Below are 14,991 nucleotides of genomic sequence, written 5' to 3' on the forward strand. Positions count from 1 at the left end.
TTCAGTTCACAAATGGATGCATGAAAGCAATAAGGAAGGAAGGTAGAAATGCAAGGTAGGTTGGCTATTTGCTGATTAAAAGAAATACTGGCAAGAAAGGAGCATGATCAGACATTCAAAGAAGAATCTGCTTCTGCACGCCCTAAGCAAAGTAGGATAGACTGGAAGCTCAGCAGATACGTGTGTAACACGTTACAGAGAAAAATTCCTCAAATCCACTGAAAACAGGACCAGACCCAAATGTTCCTCCGAGTTTGCAACATGGAGCACACTATCACACACATTCAAATGAGGATAGTTAGATGCTGTGGCCAAATCTGTTGGCTGTGTATCAGGGCTGTGGACTGAACACGCATCTTTAGATTTCTCCAGGAGATGTGACTCCCCCATCAAAGAATTGTCACAGAAGAGGAGAAACTACCTTCCCTCTCTACTGCTCCATTTTTAGTACCAAACTGTCTAAATGCAACCAGAGATCCATGTTTGCTTTCGCTAAATGCTTATCAATGCTTCAGGAGACATCCTGCAAGGCAATAATGAAAATAAGCCCAAGTTGGTCACAACAAAGCCCTGATACTATGTCCCTGATAAACACACACTAAATAACTGCAAAAGCCAAACAACCAACAACAAAACCAGGAGTATTTTCTATCTTCCAAAGCCTAGGCTGCAGACACTAACAAGTTCTCACGCTGTGCTGTGATGACTCAGGACTGGGACAAGGAGCTATTGACTTAATGGCCTATAACTTCATTTCACCAGGGACTCCATCAGAGAAGCCACTTTCACCTCACTGACATTTTAAAGGCAAACCATTGTAGGCTTGCACAACCTATGCTGTAATCAACAGCACGTCAGGGTTTACTCATCTCCTACTGCTTTACCACAAACATGAAATAGGCATTTCTTCTTAGAAAACTGAAACAATGCATTTTGACTGTGAAACCAGTTACTACACTTCCATGAATAAATAAATAGATAAATAAATAAATAAGAATAAAACAGAATGCCATACTGGTTTTGAATTTTAGGACACATGAATGTTCCTATGAGCTTAAATTCCTCTTAGAAGTGGCTTAGAGAAAAAGAAGGAAAACCACTTCCAGAACATTCAGCAGCACATTAAGTTCTGTATTCTATGTCCTGGAGGTGAAACATTTTCTGCATTTATGGCAGCTCTGGCATTACAGGCCTCATCCTGAGCCAGCTATTAATATATGACAGAAAGCATCTGTGATCTGCTGCTCAGAGGGCTGAAGCCCCAGAGCATCCAGAAAGCTAGTTCAAAATCCTCCACTCACATGGCCGATCGACCACACCATGCATAAGTCAGAGTGATGTACGCATTCTGACATGATGAATCTATTATATGACACACTCTACATAGTATTTGATCTTAATTAGAAGAATGAGCGTCTTCCAAATGACAATTTTAGGAAAAGGCATAGGGCATAGAGAAGCATCAACGTTAGCATCAGTCATCATAAAACACACAGGCAAGATTGACTTTAAGGCTTGTGGATATGAAGTTCACATTTAAAATGGGATTTATGCTGTCGCTAATGGGAACACAATCGCTGTTCTAACCTCCCCCTAACCAGGCTGGGGTAGCATCACAAACTCAGCTACTGACAGAGAGAAAAAACACCCAAGCTTCAGCTGGAAAGTGCCTGCCCTGCTCCTCTGATTCCCCAGGGCAGATACAGTACATAGGACCAGGTTCAGGCAGCCCCAGGGCATGATGCTGTATGTCATCATTGCCACCAGCTCCCCTTGTTCACCCTGCTGTGTTTTTGAGGGATTTTTTTGGCTGCAGGATTGGATGAAAGATGTCTAATTGGAAAGAGATTTCATTCATTCAGCATGGGAATGTGTCTGGTTTCAGCTTGATTTTTGAGAGGAGTGTTTTCAACACTTGGTCTTCTCTGAGCAACAATATTACCCCTTTTTTACCTGCTGTGGTGTTGGCACCTGCTATTTAGCAGCTTTTCCCTTTTGGTGCTATTTCTGCAATTAAGATGTCAAGCTGATAAGCAGGGAAAATTATGCAAATGGTGTCTAGGGGAACTCTGATGGGATGGAAAAAAAAATTAAAAAAAAAAAAAAAAAGAAAGAAAAAGGTGTTATGACAATACCTGGCAAAAGCAGGCTGGTTTAAAAAGAAAAGCATCTCTTTTTACCAGCTCACCTCAGAGCCATGCACAGTCACAGTCACACAACAGCTCCTCAGCTTCACCCCCCAGGCAAGAGACACAAAGTGCTGACTTGAGGCCCCAAGATCTGGGGAATGGCTTTCCCAAGGACAGCCAATCCTTGCACATCAGGGCTACCAACAGAACACAACAAGGATCTCCTTACAGGCTAAATAAACAAATGTGGGGAATGGACACTGCTATCTTGGGACCTGCCAAGGACTCACAGGAGAATTGTGGTGAATTTTATCATGTTTGGGCTACATCCTTTAGTCTATAGTCTTTTTAAATCACTTGGTATCAAAGGAGCCCTTGAGCCTCACTCTCCACCTCCACAAAAACACACTGTTTTTACTTTAATTTCACCATCTCCAGTCTACCCCACAGCACAAGCAGAGCCCTTGGCTTGTAGACGAATAGAAACTGCATTCAAACAGTCATTGATCTAACCCAAAACCTACAAGAATTAAAACTCGTAATGTTGACTCTAAGTGATCAGATCAAAAATCAAGGTCCTGCCGTCCCTGTGTTTGGTCTGTCCAGAAGCCACGGGATAAAGAAACACACAGAGCAACGTCAAACAGTACATTGGATCATTGTAACGTCTGCAGCAATACGCTGCATCTTGTCCCAGTGACAACCCATAGGCGTCCAGCTCCGATATTTTAGTCTTGCAAACATCTTTTCCTCCAAATGGATTGCTCAGCAGTGCTGATTATTCAGAGAAAAGTGGCAGACAGGGTCAGGCAGCAGCAGAATGAAAAGTGAAAACTTGAAAGATGCGAGATGAATATTTATGCGGAGCAATCTTCGCTCTCGCATTATGGTGCATAATGGGATCAGCAGAGCTAACGGAATTCACGCTGCGTGCACTTCCTCTGTGAGAACTCAGTTTAATCTGCACAGAAGACTGACAACCCGTGAACACAGAGAAAACGTTCAGTGGCATGTAAAAACTTCACTGAAATAATGTTTCTGACTACATGAATGTGCCGATGATGACAGAGTAAGTTGTTTTGTTGTGTTTTGTTTTTTTTTTTTCTGGGCTGGTTTTAAGTCCATGGGCCACTTTTTTTGAAGCTCCATCCAAATGCTGCCAGCTTAGACTTTGTTCCTTTGTTTTTATGTTGGTTCTGGATATACTTTGGAAGCTGAATGCATCCATAGAGACACAAGGATGAGGGGTTCAGCACAGCCCACCCCCTCACTAAGCCCCAATCCACCCATCCACACGCGCGGCTGTTTACCTCAGCTAAAAATAGCCGGCGGAGCATGACAACTGCCTTCTGATTGGTGCCGCCTGCGTGCCGCCGGCCAATGGGAGCGAGGGACGCGGCGGGGCGGGCTGCGGGCTGAGCGGGCGGATGAGGGAGGGGAGCGCTGAGGCGCTGAGGCGCTGAGTTGTGGGGCTTGTCGCTCGCTGCCTGCTCCGCCGTGAGCGCCGCACCACGGGGCTCTGGGGGCCGTTGCCCCCGGTTGTGCTCAGGATTTACCGCCTGCCCCGCCAGGAGGCGCCGCTGCGCCGTGCGGGGTTCCTCGAACATTGAGCTGGCGTGGGGGTTGTCTGCTGTGAGGGAGCCGAGCTGTGCGGGCGGGTCACTGCGCGCTCTGTGGAGTCTGTGTTGGGATTCTGCGGCGTTCCTTTCCAGATTAGTGTGCCGCAATAACAGGGTTTCGTGTTAAGTTCGGCCTCTTCGCAAGAGTCACAGCGAGGTTTGGGTTGGGAGGGACCTAAAGTCATAACTTCAACCCATCAAGCTGTGCAAAGCCCCATCCAGCCTGGTGATGTGAGAAATTGATTGTGAAGTCAGCAAGGGCCGATCAGCAGGCACAGTATTGAGTCTGGATGTATTCGAGTGCTGTCTGACAGCTCTAGGCCTGCTAAAAGAGGCTTTGGAACTTGTAAAGATCATCATTTTAACATTAGGAAGTACTACTTCTCAGAAAGGGTAGTCAGGCATTGGAATGCACTGCCCAGGGAGGTGGTGGAGTCACTGACCATGGGAGTGTTCAAGAAAGGTCTGGATGTTGTGTTGATGAATATGATTTAGCCGTGAAGTATTGGTAATGGTTGGACTAGATGATCTTCTAGATCTTTTCCAACTTTGATGATCTTCTAGGTCTTTTCCAACCTTGATAATTCTGCGATTCTGTGAATTTTGAGTGACTTTAAGTACAGGTAACCTGCAGTGAAGGAGAAAGATGTTATTTGTCTTGTCCGTATGAGCTGCTGGTGTCAACTTGGAGTTTATATTCTAATTGCGTGCAGTTTTTTTAGCAGGAGAAAAGTTAACTGTCCACAATTCAAAGAGTAGCTTAATTATAAAAGGGAAGAACTCAGTGGCAGCCAATAATTACCTATTGCCAAGTGCCAAAACACGTGTGAGATGAAAGTTAACTGCTTGGAACAGAAGGGAGCTGATTTCCTTGTGCAATGGAAAAAATAATTGTTGTTTACGTCTTCTATTAACTTGAAATGTAGTGGTGCTTTCTGTGTGGTGATGGCAGTCGAGAGAAATAGCTTAGTAACTCTGGTGCTGCTATTTCTAAGGTGATGCAAGTTATATAGAGGGGGAACGTTCTCTGTGTGGGTTTAGAGCACTTCTGAGGGTTTGTATCACCCTTGCAGCTGATGAGGCTTTTCCACTGTGCACACAGTCACCCTTCCTGCCTCTGTGCAGCAGCAGAAATGCTGTGGTTTCTAACTAGTTCCATCTGATGGTAACCAAAACCTCTCCGGTGTCATCACCTCGCAAAGCAGAGTGAAGAAGTTAAGGCTTTTTAGCAAGATAGATGGCCATGTTTCTCCGAACTTAGCTGGAAGATTTTTCATGTGGGTCATAAATGTGAAACTACTTTAGATTTGCCCTTCTGCTGTATAAGAAAGTCCAGCTGGTTTTGGTTTTGCTGTGTGCAGCTGCAGATATTTCCAAAGTTTAGAGAAGTGCAAAGGCTTGGATATCTGTGTCTGAAGAGCTTCATTCTTACTTTTGATATGACATCTCTACTCTTCTTATCTTTGTGCATCTTATTTTCATCTTCAACCCTATTTCTTGTAATTTTGTATAAAGCTTCATTCTCCTTTATAACATCTGGATAGCTGATTTATAGTGGCCTGTCTTTCAGCACATGCTTCGTATGTAAATATGATATTTTATGTTGATTAAGGTATACAGTTCTTAAGGGCATCTGTTTAGGGACGCATGTGTAATTGCCTACAATATTTTATTTAGACATTTTTTGAGATGTCTGTATTAAGTTTTCTTTACCTTTCTGCACAACCAGTGCCTCTAGGCTGCTTTTCTGAGGGCTTTAATTGCCCTGATGTCTCTATGACAATTATATAACTAAATGGCTTTCATTTTCATTCTGAATTTGGAATTGTTTTGTTACAAGAAAGTGTCTTTCTTATATCCTATTTCCTGCACACTTGTTATTCTATCAAGCAAGTAAACACTCAGAAATGGAGAGTACATTTCATTTGTGGTGTTCTCAAAACCCTGCCCAGTTCCTTGAGTATTCTTTGATTTAGTTCCTGTGAAAATCTGTTTGTCAAAAACAAGTCTAAAAATTAGCAGCTGAGCTCCACTGAGCTCAACAGTAACACTTCTATCAACCACAAAGGGAGCAGCTCAGGCTGGTTTTTCCCAGCTTTATTAAGCACCTCACTCTAAATCCATCGGAGTCACCTGAGTCTCACTGCTTTTAAAAATCAGGTCATTTCTTAAGGCATCTGAGCATGTATTCAAAAGACTGAGGTCCTTATTGTGAAAATACTAGATAATTTCTGCTGCAGTGCTGTGGAATTGAGGTTTCTAGAATTAATATATATATATGTTTGCTCCAGGGAAGATTTGGAATGCTACAAGTAAAATGCATTTTTCTAGCCTCTGGAGTCTGAGTCTATCATACATGTATGTATGAAACGTTATCCATGCAACTATACAGTGCAGGACTTGTGAGTAGAATGGTAGTGACGTCTCTGAAAGTCCAGATGAAAAATGGCTTGAAGCAGTGTGAGGGCCTGATTCAGTCAGAAGTTTCACATACAGTTACACCACCAACATCAGTGGGTATTTAAGTGAGCATTTGTGATCTTTGAGGAGTCTCCGCTTCAACCTGTAGGAGTGTCTGTTCCAGTGCATCAAGTGTATCTTGAGATACTTGCATTTCTATCCGAGTGGTGGGTGTGAATATTTGTAATTTAACATTTATTAAACCCAAAACAAATAAAAGTTACATAAAATGTACAATATGTTGTTTGAAGACTCATTTCTAATATACTACCTGTGGAACAGGTATCTTATCTTACTAATCTATAGTAGAGCCTGAAGAAATCTGTATTTGTGTCAGCGTGCTTGTGGATATAGTGTAGAGCTTCATCATAGAGGAAACCTAGGCAGTCATTCATTGAAGTGATCCTTTTTCCTCATGTGAAATATATCTTAAGAATGCAGTGATCGTAAAGCTCTAATTCTCATCCAAATATAAGACAATAAAATACAGAATGAAAAACAAAACCTGGAATTTAGGGCTTAAATCAATCTCTGAGTTAAACTGAATATCAGAGTGAATCTTAACGTGGTGCTCACAAATGCTTGGTTCCTTAAGTCTTCATAGGATGAAATGGGTCAGATGCCTAATCTAGTAAAACAATTCCACTAGTTTTCCAGGGACTTTCCTGATGAATGCTGGGTTAATTTGAGAAGCAAAACATTAGAAATTTGAGCTGACAGAAAACAATGTGCACAGTTTAGCACTGTGCTTCTCTAGCTACAAGTCACATAGCTTTGATATGTGGCCCGTGGCTGTGGTGTCTGTTAAATAAACAAACAAGCAAAAGATAATGCATTCTGTTAAAGGTTTGGTGAGCAAGCTATGTGGAAATCTATACAAAACTTAAAAAAGACTGATGATTGTCCTTTGGCTCCAAAATTTGGGGAAGTTGGTTTGAGGACTGAGGTCTTGTTGGTGTTTTTTTTTTAGAGATCTCTCCATATTTGTGTCAGGCTACATTCTATCTCGGAAAATTAACAAGTCCAATCAGGTGTTCCTCTAAAGTTTTCTAACAGCCATGTTTTACTGTTTTTTTTCTGATAAATCATACTCCAAATATTGTATTTGTATTCAGTTTCTTCCAGCTCACGTTTGCCACTCAACATTCTGTGAGCAGCTGTTACAGGCAGAGTGCCAGAAGGGTGTCAGTACTAATTCACATCTGAGAAGGCAGAAGATCCCTGAGACATCTTAAGATTCATTATTGATCAGGACTTTGTCTCCACAAGTTGAGGCCATTATTTCAGGAGTTGTACTGCTTTGATGAGGAAGGAACTTGGACCTCATCCAGATATTGATATTTCTAAAGTGATGATCTGGCTCTAAATCTGACCACAGCTATGCGTTGCTTCACCACACAGATCCTATTACATGAGCCTGTCATTAGAAATGCTTCTGATTTTGACTTTTGAGTGCCTTGAACGTGGAGCCTAGTGGTTTTAGGTTTAATAGATTTTGTGTGGATGATTGTTCATCCTTTTACTCATATAACGTTGCCACTTGATTGCTTACTTTTCACAGTCATGTGAGAAAGTTGCTGTTTGTGCAAAATTGGCTGCCTGGGGGAACTGTGCAGTCCTAGAATCCTTTTATGTAAAAAGTAATGTGGATTTCTCCAGAAGAGTTTGGAATTTAGTGTTCAGATCAAAATGATGTCATGTTCTTAAAAAATATTCTTCATGTTCATAAATGTCTTTGTATGACTCATTCTGCAGTATTATCTGCAGAATATCTGCTGCTGCACGGAATAATGTAGAGTCACTGGTCCAGAGTTACTTTTAGATGTTGTTACAGCTCTTAGGAATTGATGGAAGTGTCTCTGAGCTACAAAATAAGTAACAAAACCTGGATTTGGTCTGGTGTCTTTCACAGAATCATAGAATCAGAGAATCACAGAATCATAGAATGGACTGGGTTGAAAAGGACCACAATGATCATCTAGTTTCAACCCTCCACCATATGCAGGGCAGCCAACCACCAGACCAGGCTGCCCAGAGCCACATCCAGCCTGGCCTTGAATGCCTCCAGGGCTGGGGCATCCACAACCTCCTTGGGCAACCTGTTCCAGTGAGTCACCACCCTCTGTGTGAAAAACTTCCTCCTAACCTCTAACCTAAACTTCCCCTGTCTTAGTTAAAAACTATTCCCCCTTGTCCTGTCACCATCCACCCTCATAAACAGCTGTTCCCCCTCGTGTTTAAACACTCCCTTCAAGTACTGGAAAACCACAATGAAGATGTTGAAGAGCACTGGTCCTAAGGCTGACCCCTGGGGGACACTGCTTGTGACCGGCCTCCAACCTGACACAGAACCATTTTTTTGCAGTTTTTGACTGCTGAAGAGCCCTCAGCACACACTAAATCAGCATGCATAGATGTGTATGTGGCACCTGTGCTGAGCTCCAGCAGAGTAGTTCATGAAAGTCCATTCTCGCCTGCTGTGCTGTGAGGCTGAAGGGCAAACCAAGCAAGGCCTACGTCATGTTGGCTAGGCAATGGATGCTCAGGAAGCCAGGGTATTTTACTCTTTTTTTAGGCATATGCATATGCTCTATTGTCAAGTTGCTGCTCTTGTCTGACTGCTGAGTCAGCCTAGACAGTCAGATAAAGTTGCCTGCCTGTATTCCTTTCGTGCTATTTGTACAATGTTTTCCTTAAGTCAGAACTTGACTGCTGAGCGGTATTTGTCACATCATCTGAGATTCTTTGCACTAGCTTTAAATACTTGCTTTACAGAGTCCTAATCTAGATCACAGCTGTCTCATTTTAGTGTACGCTTATAAGTTGGACAGTATCTGGTAGATGGTCATATTAATCATTTGAATCCCAACTTCCAAACTAGTGGGGAATATTGCTGCCTTGCTTTTTGCATGCTCTTTTATCAGGAGCACTTTGTTTTGTTCTGATTTGATTCCTGTGAAACTCTTTACTGATGAGCAAGCCTTTTGAAGGGCTTGATTTCCAAGAGAAACACATTCTAAAATGACTCCTTAGGAGTTAGCCAATTTAAGCTGCTTTACATAGATCTCATATCCTTGTGCTGAAAGATATATTATAGATATCATGTTAATTCTGGTCATGATGTATGTTAAAAGAGAAAATATCAGTAGTTGATTTTGCCATTTTGTTCTATTTGGAATAAGGAACAAAAATCCCCTGACATATTTCTAGTTTTATATACATTTCTTAGCACATCCTATGTACTCAGTATACCCTTTGGGCTGCTTGAAAGGATTTTCTTGTTTGTTCTCCTTCCCTTATTTTAAATGGAGGTAAATTAATGTAATTTAACTCTATTCAGTAGGAACATTTATTAATCATAATAATTCTTTGTATGAAGCCTGAACAATATCTATCCTAGCAATGCCTTACTTCTTGGAGTGTTGTACTTCACTCACTGTAGAAACAAGGATACGGAAGAAATAAAAATCTAATACCAATGAGATAAAAGTAGCACAATGCAAAAGAAGATAATTACATTGCTCAGCTATCACAAGGCCAACGTTAGAAAAAACAAAGTGATTCATCTTCCTTCACATGCACAGCCTGCTCAGACATACGTACATCATTATTTATTTGTATGGTTTTGATTTTTCAGCCAAATGCTGCTACTTTATAATGTGGTTTAACTACTTAAGGATTTTGTTCAAAGTGTGCATTTATAGTTTTGTCACTGAACCACAAAAAAGTATCCTAAGCTCAAATGTGATTAAGTTGCAAGCATTGTCAGTCATTAGATCTTCCTTTGTATGAGTACATCAGTTCAAAGACAGCTCTCCAGCAAAGATAAGATGTATGCAGTGAACAGAGGCTCCTTTCTAGGAAGACATATTTCATACCAAATAATTGTACCCAGCAACAGTATGGTGAAGACAGTAATATAAAAACATTAATAAATAAGTAATTAATATTAATCTTTAATTTTAATGTTAGAGGTAAACGGGCAATTAATTCAGATCCCTTTTTAAATAAATAAACTATGATTTATAAATTATCACTGTTTTTGAGAGTTTTGCCTATGATCTTATTGTATGAATTTGAATTTTCAAGCTGAAAGTGAGTTGTTTACAAACTGTTTGCTTTTACTGATCACCATGTTCTATTAAATATTATTTGCTTCAGTTCAGCCTATTGAATCTAATTAGTCAGTGCCAATTCCAATATACTCAGTGTTTAGCAGTGCAAATGAGGGGAACCCTTTTGCTTCTCTAACTGACATTGGGAGGTGCTTTGACTAATTGTAATGCACTTACAGACTTCTGCATCATTCTCTTCATTGAAACAAAAACAAGGAAAAGAGGTAAACAGGTTTTTTTGTGTTATTAATAGGTACTATTAGGAAATTTAGTGATCTGTATGAAAATCAAACCAGCGAAGATGGTACTGTGTAAAAGTAAACAAAAATTGCTTAGTGGTATCATTTTCTTGTCAGTCTTCACAAATATCTACTTATGGGTAAGCAGTGTAAATAGTGACCCACTTCCTAGAACTGAATTTCCCTTCATTTATTTTTTACTAATAGCTTGAAAAAATTAATTCAAAGGAAATAAAAAGGTTGAACATTCTGTAATCTATCTTTAGCTGAGAAAATGGGGCTGTTTAGTCTCAGTCCCCTTCCTAGATAAGGGAAAAATAAGCACTGTCAAAAATCATGTCATCCAGTGCAATAACATGTCTCTGTGATAGGTCCTTTGAGGAGAGCTGTTTTGTTTTTTTCTCCTGAGAGACAGAGGTGCAAAAAGAGCTTGCTTAGAAATGATAAAGTTAAATATGATAGAGCCAATGCCAAAAGACATGGCAAGAGGTTGAAACAAAAGAGACACAGATAGACTATAAGTAAAACCTTTTCACAGTAAAGCAAATCTTTCCAGTCTGAATGAGGATCCTATTTCACTCCAAATTCAGTCTGTCCAGGCCAAATGTACTGTTTGGTGAGTTGCTGGATCTCCACTGATATCTTTTGTCTCACAAAGTTGTTGAAGTTCTTAGAAAGGAAAGTTACATTGCTGCTATAAAAGTCTTTCCGAACAATATGCTGTTGGAAAATAGTCCAGTTTGGCTGAGAACTCATTACTAGAAATTGATTTTATTTAGTCTTTGCACCTGCAGTACCATTATTATCTCAAAGACCAGCTGAAGTAACTCTTTAAATATAGGTTTTGTGACATCTCTTGTTCCTCTCCTCTTTTCTTTCAGATTTCCCGTATTCTTCTCTGTTCACTATTGTCAAATTTAGTGCCAGCCCTGCAGTAGATCACGATTAAAGTAAAGCTCATATCTACCTCCCCATAAAAACAAACAAACAAACAAAAAACCTTAGTTTCCATCCAAAATAATTTGCTAGAAATACATCTAGTTACTTCACTCAGTCCACTAAAGGTATTATTTTTTCTGGAGCTTGTTTTTTTTTTCCAGAGAGTCAGACATGTTATCTTATATGTATGGCATCTCCTTAATTTCTGTGTGAGAAACCTACTATGTGCATCTTAGCATGCAAAGATGTTAGCAACACAAACAAGCTGTAAGCACCACACTTCAACAGAGGAAACACAAAATGAATTATGAAGGTCAAAATCAAAGTGACAGCTCAACGGGAAATTGTCCATATTCACTTTGTCCAGAGGTGAGAGTTTTCTGAGAGATACCATGCAGTCTTAACAGCCTCGGCTTCATGTCCCCCCCTGTGGCGCAAGTGGTAGAAGTGCCGCTCTGCTACACAGCAGGCTCGAATCCCAGGGGTTGGACTCGATGATCTCTAAGGTCCCTTCCAACCCGCACAAGACTGTGATACTGTGTGATACTGTGATACTTAATGACAGCTGAAGTAGAGCAGATAGAGTCAGGGCAAAAAAAGAGTTCTAAAGGTTCAATTCTACCACTCCTTTCATGCACGTTACAACTCGTTTCTCATTTTATGGGTAGCAAAGCAATGAGGGAGGCATGGATGAGAAAGAGAAAAGCTGTCTCATTGCTTGTCTTTCCCCAGAGATATGACTCCTGACTTTCAATGAAAGGTAGTAAATTCTGGTTTGACATCTTGAGAACCTGGAGAAGGGAGACTTGAGTCCTGTGTATGTGGGTAACTCTGTGTATTATGCAGGACTATTAGGCATTTTACTTTGCTGATCTCCTGTTTCCCTACTTGCACTTTTCTTGTGTAATTTTATAGGAAAAAGATGGAATCTGGCAATTTTTTTTTTAATTATTATTATTTTTTAATGTCATCTAAGATCATCTAAAATGTTTGAAAAACATGACAACCACTGATCTCCACAGCCTGGTAAATTTTAATGCTACTAATTATTGATTTGATTGGCTTAGTTTCTAATCACTGTCAATGTGTTCCTGTCACAAGCAACCTGTGCTAATTTCACATTAGATAGAAATGAAACACTTAAGAAGAAAGGCTCAAAGGCTATTAAAATATTTTTCCATAATGGGTCAACAGCTGAGTTTTGCATAGTTAGTTCTCCTTTCAGTCTCCCTGCAGGAACTGGCTGTGTTTATAGTCCCATCAGAGGGCTTTATGTGGAACAAGTCTCTTCTGAAAGTTGTTTGTGCTAAGTCTGCAGGGATTTGTTTCACTTTGTGGAAAAGACACAGAGAAAGACATTTGAAAATGATGATGGAGATTACTGACTTCATATTTGATACTGAAAGCCTATAGAAACTCAAAACATACTTTCTCTTGCACTCCATATCCTCTGTGTCTGCCTTAATTCTAGCTGTTACATCTGATTTTCTGACCACTTTTGTTCTCTTATTTCTTATTACTGCTATTTCTGGGAGTTACTTGGGGCTTGCTGCAGCACCAAGATGTAACTTCTCCTTGAATAAAGCAGCAGCTGAAAGGTGACTTTAGGCCTAAAGGAATACATCTGGTGGAGTGCCTGCTCCTGGATTAGTATTTGGAGGGCGTGATACTGATTCTCTCAGTGCCTTCAGGCTCAACGCCTGCTGCTTTCATGTGTATTTGGAGGACTGGCATCTGAAGAAATTCTTTGGGACATATGCTCCTTCACATGTGTGATGAAGTTAAAAAATCTGCCGCTGCTGTACTTCCTCTTTCTGATGCAGTGAAGGTTTTTGCACAGGGCACTGTTTTGCAAAATTATCAGAGAGAGGGGGAAAGTTTCCAGGGCCTGCTGGTTTCTACTGTGCTTTAAAAATGTCTCAATATAAGGATTTGCTTTGTTCTGTGCTCTGGTTCCATTCGCATCCAGAGCTCTGCTTACATGCAAAGCCCTGTGAGTTTGCTGGTAGGCAGTAGTTCTGTTCAGGTGTTGGAAGCAATTGATGCTGGGCATTTTATAATTCTTGATTAATAGTTGAGAGGGTGTAAAGCTTCATTTCTGACAAACTTCACCTTGCAAAAAAAAATGGGACCAAAAATTGCCTTGAGTTTGAGATACAGATTGTATTTCTCTCACTTCTGGTTTATTCATCTGGATTTACTACTACTGGCCCTTGGAAGTTCAATTTTGCCAAAAGAATCTTAAGAGAACATAGAAATTTAAAAAACTAAGCTGACAGCAATTATTTTCCATTTCCAATAAACATTTCTAAAGATCACTTACAGCCAGGAAATCAAAAGATATTTGAGTCAGAAACAGAAGAGAAATAGAGAATAGAGAAACAGAAATGGGTCTATGTGTAATGTCTGTATGTATTACACATGGAAAATTTCTCTAGTGTGACCAACAAATTATGGAGACAACCAATAGTTTTGTGTTATAAAATGTAGTATTCAGCACTTGGAATGATGCTTTGTGTCTTCTGGAAGATGAGCTTTTCCATTTTATTCCTTAAATTTATAGCTGATTTTGTGAGAGTTGTTTATTTTGCTTCACTTTACAAATCCATACAGACCATACTGCTGAAATGGTCTGCTTTTTTTGCTGAGCCCTGCAAGACATTAAAATATCTAGGGAGTTGGTCTTACACGTATCCCTTGTTCTCTCTTTTTTCCCCTGCAACCCACACTAATTGAGAAGAAGGCCATTCAAGTTGGATGCTTGATGGCTGAGAGATCTGATCTGAACAGACTGGGACAAAGAACTGGAGATAGAGAAACTGAGTCTAAATTGCGGTGGTGCTGGACAAAGAGGCTGGTCATAAAGGCTGGTACTTTCTGAGGATGGAAAGACAGACTAGAAACTGCGGGAGAGAATTAATTGCACTGGAAAAGAAAGAAGCAGAGGAGAAATAAATATCACATAGATGAAAATTTGGTAGAGAGTGAAGGTAAACATATGCTTAAAATTGGTAATGTCCAGTCTCACTGAAATAAGATGTCTCGTATTTAACTCTAGTGAGCTTGAAATTGCACTGTAAATGCCCTTGTAAAGCAATTAAGTGAGCATAACCCCCATACACACATACCTTACAGTAACCATATTTTGTGCTTTTCACCTATACAAATATATATTATATGTTAACTGTCCACTTCCACATATTAAGCTGTAAAATGTGAAGTGGTCTTTCCTGATATATCATGCAATTGCAAGTAAACAAAGCATTGGCAGTTGTAAGAGCTCTGTAGAATAGTCCATTATCAGATTCACTCTTTTTGTTTCCATTGTATGTTTCTGTAGAAAGCTGATAACACATCCAAAAGTTGAATGTAAATTTTTATGTATATACATATACATACACACACACACATGTGTATATATAAGCAGTACAATTCGAAATGTGATTTTAAAAGGGGAAACTTCAATGCAGTGCTTTAATAAGCTCAAATA

The 14,991-nt window shown here is 40.1% G+C and overlaps 1 long non-coding RNA gene across 3 annotated transcripts in view; it reads left to right on the plus strand.

The window, feature by feature from the left end:
- The first annotated feature begins 2,522 nt into the window (after nt 1-2,522).
- LOC107311508 overlaps nt 2,523-14,991 on the plus strand; it is a 35,392-nt gene continuing 22,923 nt past the window's right edge. For 2 of the 3 annotated variants that reach the window (XR_001554105.2, XR_001554103.2), the window contains exon 1: nt 2,523-3,198. This is a non-coding gene — a long non-coding RNA (uncharacterized LOC107311508). Of the gene's footprint in view, nt 3,199-12,476; nt 14,492-14,991 lie in introns of those variants that run through there. The other variant, XR_004306786.1, reaches the window with a different exon arrangement.

Source organism: Coturnix japonica, chromosome 1 (assembly GCF_001577835.2).
Source record: "Coturnix japonica isolate 7356 chromosome 1, Coturnix japonica 2.1, whole genome shotgun sequence".
NCBI lineage: Eukaryota > Metazoa > Chordata > Aves > Galliformes > Phasianidae > Coturnix > Coturnix japonica.